Source organism: Poecilia reticulata, linkage group LG3 (assembly GCF_000633615.1).
Source record: "Poecilia reticulata strain Guanapo linkage group LG3, Guppy_female_1.0+MT, whole genome shotgun sequence".
NCBI lineage: Eukaryota > Metazoa > Chordata > Actinopteri > Cyprinodontiformes > Poeciliidae > Poecilia > Poecilia reticulata.
This window is the reverse complement of record NC_024333.1, coordinates 24328406-24335781: the sequence shown is the minus strand read 5'-3', so window position 1 is coordinate 24335781 and position 7376 is coordinate 24328406.

Below are 7376 nucleotides of genomic sequence, written 5' to 3'. Positions count from 1 at the left end.
GAGTGTGCGTGATGCTTTTTTGGAGTGTGCGTGATGTTTTTTTGAGTGTGCGTGATGTTTTTTGGAGTGTGCGTGATGTTTTTTTGGAGTGTGCGTGATGTTTTTCTGAGTGTGCGTGATGTTTTTTAGAGTGTGCGTGATGTTTTTTTGGAGTGTGCGTGATGTTTTTCTGAGTGTGCGTGATGTTTTTTTGAGTGTGCGTGATGTTTTTTTGGAGTGTGCGTGATGTTTTTTGGAGTGTGCGTGATGTTTTTTTGAGTGTGCGTGAGTTTCTTGTAGTGTGTGAGAGACAAAACATAGATTTTGTCCTAAACGGCCCCTCATACCAGCCGCCTACCTTAGATCCCCTTTTTTTCTATTGGTGGTACAACGGTGATGTCAGGGACTGAAGGCTGAGTTATAGTCGCGTTTTGACAGTTTGTGTTGAGCGCATGCGAGCCAAGAATTAAAAGATACTTACATCTGTTTTGAGATGTAAGTATGGCGTTTGTAGTTAAGGCTTACATTGGAGCCGCCTGCAAAAGCATCGTCCAGTTTGTGTGAATGGCACGATAAATAGGTGCACGAGGTGCTGCGACACTCTGCGCATGCGGCGCGTGCCTCTGCGTGTCCGCTTCAACGCGCACTGCTGCGTGCTCGGTTCAACGTGTCAACAATAAACCTAGCTTCAGCAGTTGCTAGCTGCTCCAGGCCCTGAGTTGAAATTGATAAAGTGTCAAAATGATCCGATCCTATCCGCGGTTCTGAACTGATTTGAATTTGTGTCGTTTCATCATTAGTGACCAGTAGCTTGATGCTTCTGTTGTTCTCTTGGTTTGTTATACTTCATGTCTGATGGATTTCATTCTGAAATCCATCAGACGCTCTTTGTGGTGGTGAAACTTGTAAGCTMATTTTTTGCAGGCATGTCTTATGTGTAAAGTTAAATTATCATGAGCTTTATTATTTGGGTATAAAGGGCCCGGTCATTAGCCACGCCTCCCGGCCCGACTCGCTTGTTCCCCTAGTGCTTTAGAAGCATTAAAAAGTATTTAAAATGAATAACTTTAACCAGTTTTAAGCAGATTGCATTGTTTATCTTAACAAAGGCTGCCAAATCTTACCTCCGCTGCATGATCTTATCACTCACTGAATACCTTCTTCACAACATGGTAATTTATTATTACATCCAAACCTGTTAAACTTCTTTAAAAAAAAAACATGAAAGTGTTTGTCAATTTGCCAAATTTTAGATAAATATTTTATCTATTATGAGGATTTCAAATAATTAAAAATCAACGTTCTCACGTATAAGGCAATAATGGGTAAAGCTGCACCAAGACTGGAGTATTTTTTATTAAAAAGCAAAATGGCATAAGAACAAGGTTGACCTCCAGGGGGGCTGGGAGATTCAATTCAGTAAATCCTCCTTTTTGGAGAATGTTTTATCTATGAAAGGTGTCGGAACCTGCCTGTCACCTTTAGAGATTACTCCAACTATTTGTCTTTTAAGAGGCAGCTTACATGGTTAGTCAGTAACTAGCACTGTGATTATTGATCTTTTGGAACCTTAATTTTATTAGTTAGTATTTTATGACAGATATTGCCTCGTCAACATATTAAAAGATACTAGCGCTAAAAGATACTAGCAGATACTAAGTATCTGTTTTGTGCAAGTTTTGTGTATACTAGCACAAAACAGATACATCTGTTTTGAGATGTAAGTATCTCAAAACAGGTTTCATCAGCTTTATATTGTTTTAATTAGCTCATAATACATTCTTGTATTTTTATTTCATTTTTTTTGGTATTGTATTAATGTTTTTTTTATTCTTTGTTTTATGGTAGTATGGATGAAAATTAGTATACTGCATCTTCGCTATATTGATGACAATATGTTCATGAAAAATCACTCTTTCATTCAAATAAAATAAATTTCATTTAATTTAATGACACAAAAACCACAAACAAATGTTTGTGGCTATAATGATACAAAATGTGAGAAAGATCAAGACATGAATAGTTTTCTAAATTGTATTTAATGTCAAACATTGGTGTTTTTATTTTTCACAAAGATCACCTGGCAGTGTGAATAACAAACTCCTGCAGTTTATTTACTCGAATATGGGCAAATCTTTGTCAAAATAAAGGAATTACATAGTGAGGCTTTTGGAAGTAAACACGRTTTTGCTAAACCTATAATGTACACAGTTCAGCAGAGMGCTGCACCTGGAAAACGTTGTGGTCTGTTGTGTCCTGACCAGCAATCACAAAATTATGTCTGTGTATATCTTCTCATTGTAGCGTCAAAGTGGCACGTTTGAATCACACAAGCCTTTACTGCATGTGGCAACAGAACCTAGGAATTTTGTCTCAGTTTAGACTAGTACATAAAAGACACAACAACACAAGCATAAACTGTGATTTATGCATGTGTAAGCAAAGTATTTGTAAATGGCTCCCACTTGTCTTAACTGTAAGTCTGGAGCACTGACCACATCTGTGTTCCATAACCTGTTTATTTACTCCCATGAGCAATATGCTTTGTTTATCTCAGTCTAGATCTAGACAAAACATTTTTCTTTCACATTTATTTACCAAAAAGAGTATTTAAAGCATGTCAGGTAAGCTTTGGAAAAAGACCATGTTATAATTTAATCAGTACTTAAGTGGTTTTGATGATATCCATATAACAAATGTATTGCAAAGCTGGATGCTTTCACAAATGTCTGTAATCATCATTCCTTCACATAAATACAAAGCGGTTGTTCTGTGTTGCTTGATCTTAAAATCATTTAACGTAAGAAAMATATTCATGATCTAGCAATCCTTAGGGTAAAATAGAATATAAGTGAATAGAAAAAAACATCATTACTCTCAACTGGTGACAGAAATAAACAAATACACAAAATAATAGAATATATTATAMAATATATATGTGGCATTAATATTTATCATATGTCTAGATTTGAAGTCTTTTAAGGCATGCCAATTCTACATGCAGAKCTTTATTCTTGACTTTTCGTTTAGTTTCAKTTTCAATKTTCTCAATTTCGACCTGACAACTTTTACWCTCCTTTTTCATTACATTTTWGGATTACGTTCAACATCTGGTGAATCTCTTTCCTGGATGAACGTCCTACTGGGAGCATTTACTGCCCATGACATCCCATGAGATCCGCTAAATTAACTATGTACCTAAGAATTTTGGGATTGGTCATAACTGTCTTTCCATTTTTTTATCATTATTTTTTTACAATTTCCTTATATTTCTATTAACAGAATATGTTTACTACATAAAAAGACATGACAAATACGTTTGACTGGGCTGTTACTCTTCAATGTGTCTAGTATGCAGTATACAGAAATAGCTGGAATCTGATCAAATCTGCGTTTGTACATTGAAACCAGACCATACATTTCTGGTGTTGCTTTAAAAGGTAAGAAATAGGTTTTGCGTTTTACAGAACTCAGTTTGCCAAAGACTTTCATTTTTAAGGAAAACAAGAGTGACAGAAGAGGGAGTGGGATGAGGCCGACCAGTAACCACACTGGGTTTAGTGGTGAAGAGAAGCTACAGGTGTTGCCATGTGGTCCCTTAYGGCCTCACACCGCCGATCCCGCAAATTCGGTAAGCTTCATGGAAATTTAATAAGTGCCACTGCTTTGTGTTTACCCACAGAACCCAGGCCTGTTGCTGGGAGGCACATGTGTAATGATTTACCCGCAGACACTCATCGGCCTTTTACTGAGGCAGACAGAGGGAAGTCCCTCTTAATGCTGCCTTTCTCTGTGCCAGAGAGGGAGCTGTGACCCCAGGGGCTGTGCCGCTCTAGCCAATATAGACTCTGTACGTCCTGAGGGGGAATAATATGTAGGGCCAGTCCAATCCCGTTTCATTTCCCCTCCCTCCCTTTCCTCTCTTTACCTCTCTTCAAAGGCTGTGCTCAGCTGCTCCTGCCAGGCTACAGAGCTCTTTGAGTTAAAAGGACAGCAATACTCATTTGAAATCTCAGCCTTTGCTCCCTTGTCTCCCATTTTTCAGGGACTGGCTTCTTCTGGCCACACCACACTGAGCAGTGCTCTGCCATGACAACTAAATAGGCCCCCTAATACCACTTCATAAAGCCAAGGAGTATCCTCCAGGCAAGGAGCTGTAAATTAAAGGCATAAATGTTGCCTTCGTGGTAAGCGCAAAGAGTGAACCTTCCGCTAAAATGACAGGAACGACTTAACAGAGCCGGCTAAATGATACGTTAAGCAAGCATAATTTATGGGGGCATCCTGTGGTGAGAAATAAATGTATCTTCTGGTTATAAAGAACATGTTGCTTTGTGTGTGTGTGTTTAGATTCATGTGGGTGTGTGTGCATGCGTGGAAGCAATGGTTTTATCAACAAGTATAAAGGAAAATGTCAGCTACTGGGTGAAAATAGAGATAAATGATGTTTTTTTGTTGTTAAGTGGGAACTGACAATGGTAGAAAATTTTAACCTGAAGTATGTGTTGACAACACTACAAAGTACGCCCACTCACCCAGCAGGTGAGATATATTTATGTCTCTCACTTGCTGTGGGATATATATAAAAATATATATACATCACTTATTTCTAGCAAGTAGAAAAGATGAGTGTATTTCAATTTTAACTGTCATCACACATCACTGTCCATCACGGCCACATAAACAGTTTTTGTCAGTCTCATAAACATTTCAGCTGTCCTCCCCACCAGTTTCCTTGTCGTCATTCATTTTAAAAGGAAGATCCCTTAAGAATGACAGTGCAAGAGAAGAATAAAACATATTTCTTCTAGAGTCCCCAACAAATCTAAGTCAAAAAATTTGTTTTTAAKAAGATCTAGTTTATTTAGACGTAAGCACTTATTTGTGTACAGACAAGTTCATGGCCTTATTATTAAACTCTGATGACAAATGAGGAGCAAGAATGAAGTTTAGAGGAGCTTTATGTTTTTCCTGGTCTTGGCTCTTTTTTCTGCTCCTTGTTTTACCTCGTCTATATACCTCGATAAGTAGGAATTCTAAGCCTGTATATTGCTGTTTTAACCTATTTGTGATTTCTTCGGTTTTTGCTATTTTTTATTTATTTTTTTACATTTTAGTTCATCAAACTTATTTAATATTAGAAGAAAAAAACCTGAGTGACTTGATAAGGCAATTAAATGCAATGTCATTTACCACGAGAAATACAACATATTGTCCTCAGTGAAAAGCTCATTTTAAAGCCATTCCATACATAAATACAGAAAACATGGAATAGAGTAAACTTCCCCATAGATGGCCTACAAAAATTACTCAAAGGTTCATCAATGAACGAGGTTCATTGATGAACCGGGGGGCCAATCCATGAGGTGACAAAAAAGTTAAATCAACTTCAAAAGCACTCTCTTCCCTCAATTAAGGGTTAGTGTTCATGATTTAATAATAACTACGGGACTGAGCATAAATGAGAGAGTTCCCCCAAAAAAAGAAAACGTTTCTGTTCTGTGGACTGATGTGACTAACATGGAGAATGCATGGTCTGGGGCGGCTTTGCTGCTCTGGGACCTGTAGGACTTTCTGAAATTGATGGAACCATAAGTTCTGCTCTGCACCCAAAAATGATCAAGAAATGTGTCTTCTGGCTTTGAATGCAAGGCCAAATGCACTTGAATGAGCATCAGGACAATGATAAGTARGTTCACCTCTGAAGGTCTCAAAAGAAGACAAAGTTTTGGAGTAGAACAGTAAACGTTTATACTTATATCCAGTAGGRATTAACTTAAACAGGACATTCATGGTTGAAGACTTTCTGATGTGGCTGAATGAAAAACACTTTTGAAAAGAACGTTGAGCAAAAATTCCTCCTCAGCACAGTGCAGTACTCACTGCCAACTTTGGCAAATGCCTAACGGCARCTGTTGCATCCAAGGCTGGCACAACAACAAGCTGTGTTTCRAGGTATTGACTTTTYCCCCCCAGTGTCAGAAAGAGCAGGAGCATCTTAAAGAGAAACAAGCCAATTTCAAGGCGCTAAATTGCAATGCCAACTTTGTTTTACATTATGTTATATATATGCAGCATTAACAACTGAAGGTAACATAGTTACTTGATTGTGCTTTAAAATGGCACTACATGTCTGAAAAATACATAATACCACCCCTGTAAGTGTGACAAAAAAAAAGTAAAAGTTGAAGAAGTCTTTACAGGGGAAAACCCAATTTTACTGAACTTGTAGCTTGTATTTTATTTTATTTTTTTTAAATGTGTCCAGTAAGAGAGCTCAATTCATTTTTCACCACGTTGTTTTCCCTTTGTCGCAGAGGWCTGAGTGCTGTGCTTGCTGTGACATAGCGGGTGAGATAGGAGGGCAAACARGCACACCATGGAAGGATGCTGGGTATCTCCGAGGGGATGTTTGGCTTTGTAATTTCACCCTTGGAATTCGTGATTACAAACGGGACAACTTTTTTTAATTTTCTCTTTTGTCTGGATTCAGCTGGCTGACAGTCTGCCCCAGCAGCCAGGCCTTTTAATCAATCACCTAGATAATCAAATGTCACTGGGTATCTGCTCCATGTAATTACTTTTGCAATTAAAAATCAATCTCCAGTCACCCCGTCTAATTAGAGGGATGGGCAGATCTTCATCTAGATTGATTTTATAATACATATTGACTTCAAATGCCACAACATTGCCATATTCCCTCATTTTCATGCTGTGGCTCATCAAAACAAAATGCCAGAGATTATAGGGACGTGCAGCACGGGGTTGTTCCAATTCTGCGTACCAGGAAAAGGTCTGCTGTTTAGGAAAGGTTCACCTTGCTTGCATGTTTGTGCTGACAACTCCCATTCTCTCAATTCAAATTGAAAAGGGAAGAGAGATTAGTGGAGGTCCAACAATCTACATGATAGGAAACAACTAGTAAAAAAGTGGTAGTCAGATCTTATGCCACACTGTACTTTCTATAAAACCTACTGTCAYCCCAGTACTTCATTAGGGTTGCAATGGTTTTTGTCAAAACTCTTTATCAATTTTACATGTCTTCACATTGCAAGCAGAAACTTCMAWGTGTTTCATTTGGATTGTATGTGACTCACCAATGTTTCCCACACTTTGGTGAGTCACATTAAAAATACATTTGACTGTATTTTAAAAGGGGGCTGCACAGTGRCGCAGTTGGTAGAGCTGTTGCCTTGCAGCAAGAAGGTTCTGGGTTCAATTCCTGGTCTTTCTGCATGGAGTTTGCATGTTCTCCCTGTGCATGCGTGGGTTCTCTCCAGGYACTCCRGTCTCCYCCCACAGTCCAAAAACATGACTGTCAGGTTAATTGGTCTGTCTAAATTGTCCCTAGGTGTGAGTGTGTGTGTGCATGGTTGTGTGTCTCTGTGTTGCCCTGC